The sequence below is a fragment of the Spinacia oleracea genome, chromosome 4 (assembly GCF_020520425.1).
Source record: "Spinacia oleracea cultivar Varoflay chromosome 4, BTI_SOV_V1, whole genome shotgun sequence".
In the NCBI taxonomy this organism is placed as follows: Eukaryota; Viridiplantae; Streptophyta; class Magnoliopsida; order Caryophyllales; family Amaranthaceae; genus Spinacia; species Spinacia oleracea.
The window spans coordinates 128,398,594-128,414,876 of record NC_079490.1 but is presented as its reverse complement, the minus strand read 5'-3'; the positions used below and the strand labels follow the sequence as shown (position 1 = coordinate 128,414,876).

At 38.6% G+C, this 16,283-nt stretch overlaps 1 long non-coding RNA gene across 2 annotated transcripts; it reads left to right on the top strand.

The window, feature by feature from the left end:
- Nucleotides 1–10,105: 10,105 nt before the first annotated feature.
- LOC130472483 (uncharacterized) lies at nucleotides 10,106–14,691 on the top strand. Of its 2 annotated transcripts, XR_008932869.1 has the most exons (3): nucleotides 10,111–10,394; nucleotides 12,075–12,169; nucleotides 14,411–14,691. It is a non-coding gene; the product is annotated as an uncharacterized lncRNA (long non-coding RNA). The 2 variants fall into 2 exon arrangements; XR_008932868.1 differs by having other exon boundaries at nucleotides 10,106–10,394; nucleotides 12,075–14,691.
- Nucleotides 14,692–16,283: the final 1,592 nt, after the last annotated feature.

Below are 16,283 nucleotides of genomic sequence, written 5' to 3'. Positions count from 1 at the left end.
AAATGAAATTCAACTACTTTTTGTATGGCTATATTTTTTGGTGAGCTTATTTGGATACGTGATGTACCCCCCAAGTGTTCGTTATTTTTCCGTTATGTGCGGATAAAATGACGAGCACTTAAAAAAAATTTAGGCAGGCAGAGAGTTTCAACGCCCAGGCTGGGGCGTCAAAGATTTCGACGCCCAGCCCTGGGCGCTGAAAATGACTTGGGCGGTCGTTTTTGACGCTTTGCTTCACGTGTTCTTGCATTTATTTCTTTTTTCTCTTTTTTTAGTGCTTTGATTTTGCTCGTATTTAAAATCAATTTTGAGGCTAATTCGGAGGCCTTTTGACTGTTAGCGTGAGATGCATTTTTCTCCGGATTAATTTTTTTATCCTGTGACTCGAAACGGCTTTGAAAATGGGGTTAAGGTGTGGAAGATATGCAGATCTTTGTGTAGGCGTTTTGGGTGGATTGAGGTGCGCGTTGTTAGTGAAGGGTATGATGGAATTATGTTTTATGAATCTGTTTTTTTTGGTAACATTTGCATTGTTTTGGATTTTGATTTCCTTTGATTTCTTTGGGTTGCATGGATTGACTCTTTGTGATAACACTGGTTGACTTTTTAGGTTTTTGGGGATATGAATGGGATGGTGCGGTTTATTTTGTGGGTTACGGGAGCTAGTTCCCATGGCACTATTTCAAGACCGAGTGGGCCTCGTTTGTTGGACCTAGAGTGGGCCGCCTCTTTATTTTTGTATTTTGCAAGTACATTTGGTGTTCACTTAGTGTTAGAATAACATTTTAGGAGAAATATTACGCCTTTATTAATTTGGAAAGTAAGGAAAACACACTGAAACAAACTTGACCTATATTCTAAGGGGTCTTAGGACCATCTAAAGTCTTTATTACTTTTCTACCAATCTAAAGAACTACTAGGCGCTTTTTACTACGGTGCTCTATGTGGCTCAAGCCTTGGGTTTAGTCTCTTAAAACTTTGGTCCTTCACCGGTACTCATCTTGAATTCTATTCCTTTTGCATTGACCCACTGATATGTCTTCACCCATCCGTTCTCGATCTCTTCTAGTTTTGATGCAGGAGCGATTAACCGGGTTGGATCGAAACCTTCATCTTGTAAAGCTAGGGTAGTCGTCACAGTCTCGTCCTCCATGGGCCTCGATTCGTTAAACAATGTCCATAGAGCCTGGTCGTCCAATATTTCAGTTGTTTTAGTCTTGGTGAGGTGGGGTGCCTCATCCAAGGTGTGGCAGTCATGGAAGATTTCAAATCCTGGTTTTAGCAAGCCATCCTGAACGAAGGGTTCAGGGAAATAACAGCATGGGTGTCCTTCTCCTTCCCGAACGAACATCCCGTTAAGGGTTCTTTGATATGGGGGAAGGAGGGTGGTTTGTTTGGCCTTGTTAAGGTGTAGCCTAGACAGGCGGTCAGCAATATCTTCCTCCGTTGGTTCATAGCCTAAGCCAAAGGGAGTAGATTTGTTGGGTAAAGGATGGAATGTGCATTCCTTCTTCCTTATGCCCAATGGGGTTCCAGGGAAATAACCTTGAGCTAACAGCATTCTAGGGATGACTCGGGATGCATGCGGGTCTAGGAATGCTGGATCATAATCTTCGATGAACTGGATTGTTTCTTCCATTTGAAACCCGTAAAGGTCGTCTGCAGTTTCGGCCGTTCCAACCATAGTACAACTTACGTCGAGAGGAGGGGCGCGGATTTCTAGTATTACCCCGTTATGGTTAAGTTTAACCATTTGGTGCAAGGTAGAAGCCACACCTCCTAAGTCATGGAGCCAAGGTCGCCCCAAGAGGAGGTTGAAAGTGGGCTTGATGTCAATTATTTGAAACTCCGTGGTGCGTGCCACAGGCCCGGTTTGTATGGTGAGGTTGATTTTTCCCCAACACAGGCCTTCGGGAGTTATCATAAGCTCGTACCCCTTGCGTGGAGGTTTGGAAGTCATCATTTCCTAGCCCTAAGCAATTGGCGGTTCGCAATGGGCAAAATTGACCGCTAAACCGTTATCTACGAGCGCTAGGGGGATGTTTTGTCCTTTGCATCCAACCACAAGATAAAGGGCTTTGTTGTGAGCACCCCCCTCTTTGGGCAAGTCTTTGTCAGTGAAAACTATGGCCTTTTCTCTTCTCCAGCATCTCTCGTGACATGGCTAACCAGTGAGTAAGGTGTGATATCTGTAGGTACTGAGATGAGGTCGAGTGAGCGAATAAGCTTTTCGCGATGTTCCTTTGAAGTACACATGAGATCCCAAATGGTAATTTCGGCTTTGATTCTTTTTAGTTGTTTCAAGAGAGGATTTTCAATGACTTCCGCGACGATGGTGTGCCGTCCATTCTCAGGAGTTTGCCTAACTGGGATATCGCCCATAGGAGGTGGGTGAATATCCGGTTAGTATATCCTTCCGGATCGGGTGAGGTTGTCGACCTCGGGCTCCTGAGGGGTGGTGTCAATGAGAGCATACCCGGGCCAAGTTTCAGTAAAGAGGTCCTGGCCCGACGCTTAAGATAGGTAAATATCTTCAACATCATCATCCCACACACCGCACACTTCTCTCTCGATTCGATCCATAGGGACCACAGCGGGTGGTGCACCTTGGGGCGTAATGTACACCGTAGGGTCGAAGTTCTCATTTTCTGGTTGGTCGAGAGAGATGTGACAAGAGCCGAGTGGGCTCTTGTTGTTGTTGGGTTTGCCAACGTTAGGGAGATGTATCACTTCATCCTCTATCATGTCCTGGATCGTATGTTTTAGATTCCAGCAGTTTTCGGTGTCATGCCCATTTCCTTGATGGAATTTGCAGTAAGTACCTTCGACCCAATATTTGTTCTTGACAGGAGGGTCACGGGTGGGGCCTATAGGTCTCAACTTTCCTTGATTGGTTAGTCTTTCAAAGGCTTGTACCAAAGTCGACCCGAGTGGGGCAAATTTTCGGTCTCGGACCCATCTTCCAGGGCTTCTTCGGGTGGGAGTCTCCTCTACGGCATGGACTTCTTGGGCTTGGGATGTGTTGCTCCTGTTGTAGGTATTGCTTTTGTATGCGGGTTTACTTTTTATTGTTTTTGCGAGATCATCCTCGATCTTTATTCCCACATCATAAACTCTTTTGAAAGTGTCAAGTCCCAGGTACCTAAGGTGCTGTCTGTAGGCCGGGTCCAGGTTGTCCATGAATTTTTGGACCAATTCTGTTTCGGGAGGCCTATTGATTAACTGGGCCGCCTGATCCCTCCATTTAGCAAAGTAGGTTGTGAAACCCTCATTTTTCTTTTGGAAGAGAACTTCCAGCTCGCGCATGGTGACTTGAAAATCCATGTTCGACGAGTATTGCTTGATGAAGGCATTGACAAAGTCTCCCCAAGTGGGGAAGAGCTTAGGGTCCTGGTGATAGTACCATTTGAGCGGCACAGGTTCCAAGGACAAAGGAAAGGCAGGTAAATACATGGACTTGTCCACGCCTTTCAAGTTCATGGCATTCACAAAGCTCAATAGATGATCACGGGGATTATCCGTGGCTTTAAACTTTGGTAAGTCCGATGAACTAAACTTTTCTGGTAGTTTTCCAGGAAAAGGTTCAGGATCGAGGGAGAAGTACTTGCTCCCCATGGTTTGCTGTAGGACTATTTTTTCAATCCTCTTCTCGTTATCGAGGTCGTTTTTGGCTTGCGCAGCCGCTAAGGCTTCGTTTTCCATTTTCAGTTGGCCCATGAGTTGGGTCATTTGAGCCATCTCCTCTTGCAATTCTTCGATGGACATGTTTGAGGGTGCGAGTCGAGGTTGGGGAAGCGGAGATCCTTGAAATGAGGGATGACGGACGGAGCTTGGAGTCGCTAAACCTGGTGTTGGTGATGTATCTTCGAGGCGCACTAACCGTTGATTTCCTGATGGCCACCAAGTGGCAGGACTAGTCCTATGCATAAGATAAGCTAAAGTTTAGGTCCCAAAGTTTCAAGTATTACTTAGTCTAGACTTCGACTCTCTCTATTGGTTTTTCACTCTTTCTTTTGTTGGTACACTTTTTAGTTCTTTCTTTTGGTCATTCTTTGGATTTTTGACACACTTGCCCGTGTGACATTCATAATTATTAGCATGCATGTTCGGTTTTTAGTGTCGAGCATTGTCGTCGTTTTATTAATTTTTTACGAGTCGCTTTTCAAATCGAGTGCTTTTCTTACGCCCTCGTAGCAATTATTTTTACGAAAGTTTTTTTTGTGCTACGTATTTTCCTTTTGCACGGGCACCGAGGCTGCTGCGCCTGACCAGAAGGCCAAGCAGCAACTTCAGCGCCCAGCGTAGGGCGTGAGAAATTATGGCGCCCAGCCAGGGGCGTTGAAAATGCGTCCCTGGCTGGTTCTCGTTTTCTGTTTGCGTCTACTTTTGTTTACGCGACTTCGATTTTGCGTGCTTGCCTAATAACGTCCTTTACGCGTTGTGCAGCGTTTGTGGGATTCGTTACAGGCCATCCCGAGCGTCGCTTATTTTTGTGGCGATCGTTCGGGTTTGCGGAACACGTGTTTCGGTATAACTCTTTGGCGAATTGGTTTATGAATGTTTGGGAAATTTTTAAGGTCGTTGGTTTTTCTAGGACAGTTTGTCACACACAATCATATATTTCGCTACACATAACTAACATTCCATCATGAGGCAATAATAATATGTCATGTAGTTTATGATAGGCTTTTATGGGTAGTTATTTGCGCCTGGCTTGGTACCGCTTCTATCGTAGATCCAACACATGCCCCGGTCGAGGTAGTGTCTTCAGCAGACGAATTTCGCTCAAGAGGCCAACCCGCAAGTGCAAGCCAAGGGGGCATGCAGGCGAGAGGGACCTAATGGGCGAGCGATTGGGTTTGGGACGGGTGTACTACTAGCGAAAGTGCCGAGTGGACAACATTCGAAGCGTATGCACCCCCCGGTTGGCGATGGGTATCCTTAGTCCCAACTCCCAAGATGAAACACCAAGGGAGCCAAGATTCGTTATGCGGTTCTGTCCGTTCACATTAATATGCTGATTTTCAGGTCGTCCCAACTTGATTGGGAAATAAACGCGGGGTAGGATCGTTTCACCCTTCGGCTATTTTGATTACCTACAAGCACGAGTATTTCCTTCACTATCCCCAGTGGAGTCGCCACTGTGAGGGGGTCGAAAAAGCACGAGGCTAATGCGTGACCTCGTCCCTCGTGGGTGTGACGCTTCTTTTTGTCAAATCAAGTGTAATTGGATTTCCTGTGAGTTTACACCCAATTGACTAGTAATATAGGAGTCGTCATTCAGTTTTTAACGACAATGAGAAAAACTGACAAAACCCGGTTATCGTGACATAAAGGGAGTGCAATTATGTTTGACCACGACGGCCGTAGGTTCCCTTGTGATCCCTGGTGGTGGGGATCGCTCAACGTACACCCGCATGGTAGAGATTGAGGGTTCGGGGGACTGTAACTACCGAGAGGAGTACTCGCTCTTCGATAACTCCAGAGGCAGGATATCCTTACTAGCTCAGCATAAATAATTGAAGGGACATGCGTTAACTATTAAACTAATCTGATTTGATTTTATCAATATGCAACATATAGTACTAGATCGAACGCGATTATCTGATTTAGATTGTTTTAAGGGACCTAGCATGATAATCCAATTTCCCTAAAATATCATATTTATTAAGCGTGATCGAACAATCAGATTTTAGTTAGTTTAACAGTTCATAAAAGGGCAAGGAAATCAATTAAACCACGGAAAAGGGACACATTACGACGCACCCTTGAGAGGTGCGTCACGGTTCTCAGAAAACTAACCACTTTGACTTTGCTATTTCTCCTTTTATTTAACGAATCTCAAATTATGGGACAAGATACGTTCTGTTCGATTTATGGATCGATTGCGACAGAACGCGTGATCAGTTTTGCAGCGTGAGGCTTAGGCTTGGGGGTTTAGAGTCAATACTCAGAATATAATTGTGTGTTGTTGTGTCCTTTTCACGTCGAACTTAAGGCCCTATTTATAGAAAAGAGTTCGTGGAAAGATAGAATTGCAGAACTCTAATCCACGAGGAATTAGGAAAAAACACGTACCAGGTATTTTCAGCGCCCAGGCCTGGGCGCCGAAGATTTCGGCGCCCAGAGCCAGGCGTTGAAAACAGGGTCTGGGCTGTTTTTCTTAGTCAGATTCGGATTCCTAGAATCCAGAGTATTTGAGATTTAATTGAGTCCTTTGGTGCGTATTAACCTTGTGACAGGATGCGTCTGGGCCCGTTACGAACTCTAGGCTCGTTAGGATTTTAATTAATACGTGACTCTTACTTTCGAATCATATTAGGAATATGATTCTCTCGCAATTTCTATCTCACTTAGGATTTATGTTGGAGTGCAACACCTAATTCTGACAGGTTTCTATCTTTTATGACTTGCCACTTTTAACAACTACCCATTATGGCAGTTACTATTTTTAGCAGGTTTCCATAAATAGCAGGTTTCTATAAATAGCAGGTTTCGGGTGAAATGAAAAGGGAATTGAGATTCGTTATTTTATAGGAGATGCGTTGTCAAGTGGAGATTTACGTTCTCATCATCGAACCTTCCCTTCCGGGAATGGGGACAAAAGTAGGTGTCTACACAACTTAAAATTTTTTGTAAATGAACGTATTGAAAGTCTCAGAAAGTCTCAAGTTTTGAGTTGAATTTTGATTTCCGAACCCAAGTTTCGGGACGAAACTTCTTTTAAGGAGGGTAGACTGTAATACCTCGTATTTTTATAATATTTATAAGTATATTTTATTATATTTATAAAGCATTTTACGATTTATTAACATTTAAATAATATTTAAATGCATTTTATTTAATGTATTTTAATTAATTAGAATATTTATTATTTTAATTAATTACGAAACGAATTCAATTCTTGAGTCGGGAAATTAAATGAGTTGCAAATGATTTTTAAAGCTTCGGGTTTTAAATAAAAAGTCCAATTCGTTTTATTAAACGAGCCCAATCAAAAGAGTTCAATTTAAATCCTAAGCTAGCCCAAATCATTTATTTACTAAGCCCAACTCAAATCTCCTAAGCCTAGCCCATCAAGGGATTAGGGAGCCTATAAATAGGACTCCCCCATCATTAAATGAGCCCCTAAAATTCATAAACCCTCTTTTGTTTTTCTTGCCCCTCACTCCAACTCCCTCTCCTCTCTCTTTGCTCGGCACCCGCACGGCCTCGTGCCCTCGAGCCCTCGTGCTCGCCCGCCTCTCGCCCACACACACTCTCGCCCTCCCTTTTTCTCTCGCAGCCCGCCCAGCCAGCACGCATAGCTGCTGGTGTTGTGCTGATGTGTTGTTGCTTCGTGTGCATCGCACACCCACACCCTCGCTCTCTCTCGCTCGTGCCCTCGCGCACAGCGCTGCACCCACACTCTCGCTCTCTCCTTCGCGCCCCAGCGCGCGCGTCCCCCTCTTGCTCGCGCCTGCTGCTGCTGCCTCGCCCCTTCGACGCTGCGCGCACCCGCACACAAGTCGTGCGTGTGTGTGTGCGGTGTTGTTCGTGTGTTGTTCGTGTTCGTTCTTGTTCAATTTTTCGCCCAATCACTTTAAATTCGTGGTTGTTCCGTGCTATAGGCCGGATTGGTATAATTCTCTTCTTCCTTACCTATTCTATTTAAATTCCGTTTTTTAAATTATTATATTAATATTGTTTTGAGTAATTAAAATGCTGGGAACCGGTTATGAATACCGTGGTTTGAGGATTTGCGTGTTGTGATTCATTAGGTTTGTTTTAATTATTAAAGGATGAATTTTCAGATTTGTTTATTGAATAAAGCATTGATTTTTATGATAATAAACTAGTGTTATTGGGATTTTCAAGTTAGGGTTTTAACCTAGACCTAATGAGTCACTTGATTAGCATAATTAGGTGATGATTTTAATTATGATAATCAATTATATTTTCAGATTTGAATAAAGGTTTAAAGTGTCGATTTTTATTGATTTTAAAGGCGGAAAAAGTATGTTTTTGTACTAGGGATTGATTTTGCAAATTGAGACGATTTTATTATTGAAAAACGATTGAATTCTAAAGTTTAAAGGTGGTTTTAAATTTTATAAAGTTGCTGGAAATTTAATGAACATGGAAATAATTTAAGTTTCATTATTTTGATGATAGGAGGTGATTTCTAGTTGAGTGCTCGTTATTGCAAAGTGGCCCCTACGCTTAGGTATTCAAGGTACGTACAAGTCTAGGGCGACCACACCTTTTGTCAATGACATTACATGATTGTTGATGATGTGAATTACATTATGTGGAATCATGTTTATTTTGGTGAACGAGCATGTGATTTGTGATGTTGGATTTATTGGATTAATTGTTGAACAAGCATGCAAGTTGGAATTATTATGAGTATGGATTTCATTGTCAATCATGTTGTTCAATATTTATGCATGTATGGTTTATTTCACATGCAAGGGATGGATTATTTATTTGTATGCTATTGTACGGGATGTCTAGCATACTTTGAGCCAATTATTCGTACTTCGTTGTACTATTTATTTTACCACATGTGAAGGGTTAGCTCACGTAAGCCACCGCACATGTAGGGTTCAGTTGGGAATATTATGTATGAAATGAATTGGGATTTGTCGTGCAAGGGCACAACCCTCATGTTAATGTGCATGATGTGGAGTCTCACCTTGGTGAGGAGGAACATGATAGTAATATCACAAGTGTCATTCCTTGTTGATCACAAGTCCTAAAGCATTTAAAATAAGATTGTTTTGGTTGTTGTTTATTAATTGTATGTGTGCATGTTGGTGAGTCTTGAGTTCGCCTTTAATAATATATTAATAAACGTAAAGTGCAACCAGAACAAGCTTCAAAACTCTTGGAACGTATATACCTTGAGTATGAACAATGGGGGGAGTCTTTCCGGAAAGCTCGTACTCCTACTAATGATACAAGACGTTGTTTCATTTATATTATGCGCAGGAATTCCGTCGGTATGGCCCGACACTCGGTATGGCCCGATTTTATTATTATATATTTGGTGTATGGTTGGCTCCCATCACCTTTTCCCTTTGTGGATTATTCTTTTGGCCCGTTCGAAGCTTATTCTAATTAAATTGTTAGTCAAGAGTCGAGTCAAGTGTCGAGTCTTGTATTCATGATTGGTTGTTAATTATTATATGGCTTTTGCATGTTGATTAGTACTTAGTGAGTGATGCATGTTTTAGTTTCATTTCACTCTATTCTTGTAAGTACTCAGCTTTTGCTGACTACGTGCTTTGTGTGTTTTGGTCATGGCCTTTGCCTTAATGACCCTATAATGATCTATCATTTGCACTTGCATTGATGGGGAGTACAATAAAATAGCAGGTTGGTAGATCGGAATCATGTGGCTTGGGATGATCGAGAGAGTTGCATGTTTTCGTATTTCGAACTATTTAACTTTACTTTATTTATGTTTGAAATGTTTGAATTATTTATACTCTGGATTTTGGGCCATTATGGTTCCAAATTATAGGAGGCATCAATATTTCATTAATTATGTTTTTAAAAGTTAGTTGACATTTAATTCCGCTGTGTAATTCTGGTAATAGCCTTAACCGTTATCACGGTGGCGGTAATACTTTAGTAATTCCTTTATTTTAAGTTGGAAAATGGTTTTATAAAATCAAGGAATTATTAGGGTGTTACACCAGCTGCTGGGGGACCCACCACGAGGGGACATAAAGATTACGCCCGCCGTCTAGGTCAGGTAATGTTGTCAGGGAAGTCACCAGTGGACCCTTTCCCTTGGATAGAGATATGTGAATCGGATGGTCACTACAACAAAAACGGGTTATAGCAACAACCTTTTACGCAACATTTTCACTGGCGTTGCTATATCATAGTTATTGCAACAGTTAAATAATTGTTAATTTGAGTAGAGTTTAACTTTAAAAAAGCGTAACTATAGAAAAACTATGGCAACAATTGTATAATTTGATTATTTTATTGCAACAGTTTTTATTTATATAATACTTTGATGAAATATAGCAACGGTTTTTTTTTCAAGTATCTAAAAAAACAAAAAAATTAAAATTTAAAAATTAAAACATACTGAAAAGTTATTGAAAAGTTTTGGTGAAGCGTTAATTATTTTGGTTTCCCTGCTTCCAAACCCTTTTGTTTCACCCCAAAGTCCCCAGACCCTTCTTTTTCACCCAAACCCTTCGTCTCTTCCGTCTGATACGTTCTTCTTCTTCTCTGTTCTTCTTTTCCATCTGCTTCGTTATTTTTCTTTGTACTTCATCTTTTCCAGAAGCAAGGCAAATTGGAGATTGCGTTTCTGAATTTCAATTGGGTCTTTTCATTGGAGAAAAGTAGAAATTTGCAAATTGCGTTTCTGAATTGGCAAGAAGGACAAGGTAAGTTTAATTTGTATATATTTCATCGAACTTGGTCTTAATTTTCACAGTTACGCTGCTTAATTAACCGTTTTCAATAGGAATTTTTTCGTGTGGTTGTGAGTCCAAAATTAGGTTTCTTAATTTGGGAATTCTGTTGATTTTTATTCTGTGTGCGTATGATTTATTTACAATTTGTTTTTGTAGATTCCACAACATCAGTCAACTGTATTATCGATCTATGGTTTATTTTGGATGATTTTATTCTGAATTTTGGTACTTTCTGCTGCAATTTATTTGTTCTTTAATGTCCCATTCTTCAGTTTCTGAAGTTGTTCTTCCTCTGAGTTCTTACTTCTATGTATACAGTTGCATCTATTTCTCTTCTAAATGCAAGTTTGTTTCCTATTAGTTCTTTATCTAAAAGTTTCTAATCTACTACAATATGCTTCCACTTCGTTGTTTACCTTTTTAGATTCACAAACCTGATTATTAATGCCACGAGCAAACAACTTCACATGTGATGCTGCTAGTTTTTTTTGGGTGTTTGGGTGTTGGTTCTAGCTCTTTGCTGATGTGGTGATGTTAGTATAGTCTGATGGAGAGGTAGACTAACTGGTGCATTTTGTGTAGTTTGTTGGGGTTCTGCTGTTTCTGCAGATTGTGTTGTTCTTGCACGTGTTGCTGCCGCTAGGTTGTGTGTGTTTTGCAGCTGGTTGGTTGTAGTTGTTGGTTCTGGGTTTGGGTCTGTATCTGATGGGTTGCACTGTTGTTGGTTCTGGTTCTGATGTAGTTGTTGGGTCTGCTACTTAACTCTTGTTTGTTTTCATTGGAAGTAATTTCAGTTGCGTTGTTGTTGTTGATTTTATGAGATGGAAGGGAGAATAAGGAATCAAAGTGCCAAATTTGTTATGTCGTATTGTCGTGACTCCTTATCTATATTGATGCGTAGCTGAGTTGTTTTCTGACTTTTGCTTTGTTAGAGTGACCTTAATTTCACAATTGTAGTTCGTATCATTGTATGCATGAATCAACATTATAAATGGTCATTCTTAACTTTCCAGTAGATTCATAAGTTAAATACTTGTCCAGTATAAACTATTTATGTTTGGCATGAAACACAAAGTCGTAGTATTTGTTTGGCACAAAATTGTGAGTTGAAGGACCATTACTATAAAAGAGATTCATCCAACGTAACTCGGAGCTCCTGGTAATAGATACAAAGTAACGAATACTATCATACAAGTAATATAAAGAATACTACTACTGTATTGGTATAAGCCTTACTGTTGGATTCTTTTGGTACATCTCTAAAATGTAGTTATCATCTCTCCTATATCAAACAAACTTTGAAGACAGTTTCTCTTATAAAGGTTAAATATCTGTATGTTTTAGAAGAATACATTCCTCCATGTCTACAACTCGACAAGACGTGAGCTACGACCATTTGATTCGTTTTCAATCAAGATTTTGTAATTTCTTTAGTAGCATACATAATACAGGAAAGGGTGCCTTTAGGTGTTGTGAGTTGTGACTGACTTGGTGGTTGTAGAATCCTTTTCTTTGCTATCACACAGATGGAATCTCTCTTCTTAATATACTCACTTCGTTTCAACTTATCTTAGTTTGAAATTCTACCTTTTTTAGGTGATCATGATAGTTACCCTGAATTAATCAGTATTTGCGCTTCTGGATTTTCAGTAAAACATACTGTGGATAGTGGATATTGCAATAGGGTCAAGAATCTGTCAAACAAATTGGTTCAGCTTTCGAGGTCATGGGATTGGATCAAGAACGTGAGTATAATGATCACAGTTTTTTTTTTTTTTTTGATGGTTGCATATGTTGTTTCACTCTATTGTCAAACACGATGTTGAACCTTGACAAAGAGTGTTAATCATGAAAATCAATGATTTTGTTGCATTAGTATGTAGTATGAACATGAAACAATAATTACTCAACAATCTTCATATGATAATTACCTTCACTTGTTCCTCTATTTTGACTCTACGGTCTAGAGCGTAGTGCAAATTTATGCTGCCTCCATGAGTTATCCCATTATAGTTGACGATGTTGGTTAAACGACTTTATTTGATGAACAAATCTTTTCACTTCAATCAAGAGCAACCCATTGTTTCATGTTTGTATCATGCATTCATGTGTTCCATAGTATACTAATTCAGTACGGAGTATATGTTTTGTCAGGACATAAATTCTGTCAAAAATTCCATTTTACAATATATTTACACATGTTTTAACTAATAAAATCTGAATTTGATCTTTACCCTTGCAAATGATTACACTCATATACTGGATCAGGAAGTCGGACATTCCCTTTTAGCTGTGTTGTTAATTTATGTGGTTCATGGTTAATGAAACTGTTGCCGAAAAAGGGCATTTTCATTCGTCCCTTTTAATACGGAGCTGTGAAATTGCCTACTCTCAGTTGTGTTGTTAATGTATGTGGTTCAGGGACTATACTTTGATTATATGCTTAATAATTTTTGACAAAAGGGATGGATGCTTCTGAAAATATTGGATGGAGATTGAGGATCTTCATTATACAAATTAAAATTCTTTTTGGACAAGTCTGATGCTTTATTGTATTGATATTGTTACTCTTCTTATATGTATTGGGTATTTCTACTTATCCTTTTGAGACTATTTACATTTCTTATCACTGTCACGTATAGCTAAGTGGTTCTAGTTGCAAGGCTATTACTGGAAAAAGTTCAAATCTTGATATTATTTATTATTTGGCTTTGGTAAACTGAATTAAGGTTTGTGCCAATATCCCTCTAATTTCCACTCTTAGTTTAATTTTTGTCCTTTTTTCACCATTTGAATATCTAGGGTCTTAAGGTACTTGTTTACGGTTGAATATTATTGTTTGATGTTCACTATTTTCATATTAATGCTTTAGATATGTGTAAATTTAAGTTCAGGCTTTATATCGGGTTTCGATTTGTGTATATTAAGTAGAAATTAAATCAGACTAGACCGAGGAGATTATCTCATTTTTATTGTTTATTATTCTGCAGCTTTAGAAAATAAGTTTTACTTTCCACTCCCTCAACCTATAAGGTCAGATAATAGGCTTTTATAGTTCTTTGCGCTCTTAGTTTTATATACCCACTACATTCTTATGTTTTCCGTCAGTTTCCATTATTTATCACTTGGTAAACCTTTTTGGAATACCTATCTTCTATATTATTTACAAAGGCAATATAATTAAGCTTTAGGAGAATGAGTTCTTATCATTTTGTATCTGATGTAAGATTAGACTGCAACACTAGTACTTCAATTGTTACCCTGTAATTCTTTTTTCTATATATTTCCCCTTCTTTTCCTCTGTTTTCTCTGTGCCGGGTGCTACATTATAGCGGGCTTCTCATAAAATAAGGGAGGTCGATGGCAGCAAGTTTGGCCCAACCAAATTAGCAAAGTAAAAGCTTCCTGTATATTTTACAGGAGAGGTAATTTCTTTAGGAAATATAAGTTGGTTAAGTTTTGGTTAGGGATTTTAAGTTCATTTTACAACCAATATAAGTTCGAATAAAGTTTAATAAGTTCAGATTAGTTTTGATAAGGGTATGTTTGGTTGAACTGAATTTAACTGAACTTAACTTATTTGAACTTATTTTTTTGTACCTTATTTTTCTTTGTCGATTTGTTTATTGTTTCAAAATTTCTTGTGTTGGATTGACATTATTTGTCATATGGATTTTGAACAGGTTTTAATTAGTTCAATTTTTGTGGATAGTTCAATTTTAAACAAATTTTCCACCGGATTTTCCACTTTCACTATCATTTTATGTTAAAGACTTTTGTAATAGATAAGGGTCTACAATGGGAGTCTTGATAAATTTACCTGAATCATTGGGTATTGAAAAAATTGTCATTTATCCATTATTCTTAAGGTTTAATTTTAGTCATTCATTTCCAGCTTCTTTTTTCTTACGTATTTGGGTTTTATTAATTGATAATAAGTTTCTTTTGAAAAATGTTACACTTAATTTTTTGCTTTTGTTGTGCAGGATGGTGCATATATTCAAGAATTACAAGCTACTTTAAATATGTGAAAATTTATAGGGTTTTTGGTACATAAATATTATGGAGTAGATAGGTCTTAATAAAAGAGTAACTGGACCGTGATTGCAATATTTTTTTTAATGGATTTAGTTTTAGAACCTATATTTTTTTAGTATTCAAAAAATTGTAATAGATATTATGCTTATGAAATTAAGCTATTTGAAATGTATACATTTTTTAACTTATTTGTTATGAAAATCTTAATATACGCAGTTCATATTTATTACATGTATATGGATAACTAAATCATTTGAGAATATAACTTTGGACCAATTGAAAATGTTGCCATAAACTCAAATGAAAGCATTGCCATAATAAAAAACAAAAGTGTTGCCATAAAAAAAAAAAAACGTTGTCGTACACTAAATAGAAAGCGTTCTATAAATACAATTGGATGTGTTACCATAAGTTAAGAAAGTGTTGCCTTAGGTTTAAACTTCTACCAAAACCAAACTAATAAGTGTTGTCTTAAGTTGGCGAAGACTGTTGCCTTAACTATGTAAATGTTGGCTTAACTTCTATTACTATATACTAAAAGAGATACCACGAATGACACGTGTCAATTCCTGGTGAAAAATTTTCCTGCCAAAAACTCTTTCCTTAAAAAAAAATCTACTTTATTCTTTTTTATTTTCTTTCCTTTTTCTTTATAAATGTTTATATATGGAAAAAATTATAAGATTATGTAATATGACATTATTAGACAATTTTGGTAATATTTTAGTCAAATCTTCATATCAATAGCAGAAAATATTTTTACTCAATATTTTGGTCAAATTAGCATATTAACCATATATATTTTGGTCAAATCATCATATTAAACATTTAAAATATATATACTTCGTATAATACTTAGTAGGATGGGCAATGTATATTATAAGATAAAATGATAAAATGAGTAGTTTCGAGATTTATTAATTACGCAATAGATGTAAGGGGTAAATATTTCATATAAAAAAGATGATTAAATAATAATTTTCGAATATCAGTGCGTGCACAGGATTTAATCTAGTGTTGAATAATTGTTGCCATAGGTAAAAAGTGTTGCCTATAAAAAGTGTTGCCTTAGTTATTTATGGCAACAGTTTATCATAAGTGTTGCCTAAATCCGAGAAACTGTTGCTATAAGACTTATAGCAACGCCCCCTATTGGTAACGGTTTTCAAACCATTGTTATAGGCCTATTACAACGGTTAATTGGTCTATGGCCACAGTTTATTGCCGTTCCTATAAGCCTATTTTGTAGTAGTCGTGTAGCCACCCCACACGACGACCCTCTCGTGGTCGAAATCAAAATCTCCAACATGAGGGTAAAGCGCATCTTAATAGACACAGGAAGTTCATCTGATATAATGAGCATGGAGTGCCTCATCCTCCTAGCTTATGATCCTAAAACCATGGAGAGCATCCACTACCCTATCATTGGCTTTGGGGGAAGCATCATACACCCTGTAGGCGTCATCAACTTTCCGGTTCGGATTGGGGAGCGTAAAGATTGATGGGAGATGGGGGTGGACTTTCTAATTGTCAAAGACCTAACGGCATACAATGTCATTTTGGGACACCCCACCTTGAACAAGATTAAGGCAGTGGTCGTCACTCATCTCATGCTCCTGAAGTATGTATGTGACGATGGGGAAATAGGGACTATACATGGAGATCAACAAGCGAGAGACTGCTATCTCACAACTCTTAACCCATCAGCATGGAAGAAAGACCCGGCCGGGACCAACGGCAAAAGGAAATTTGAGGAGGAGCCACCCACTGCCAGCAAAAGTATCCTAGTCAAGATAGAGGAAAGTGGTTGAAGAGTAGAAT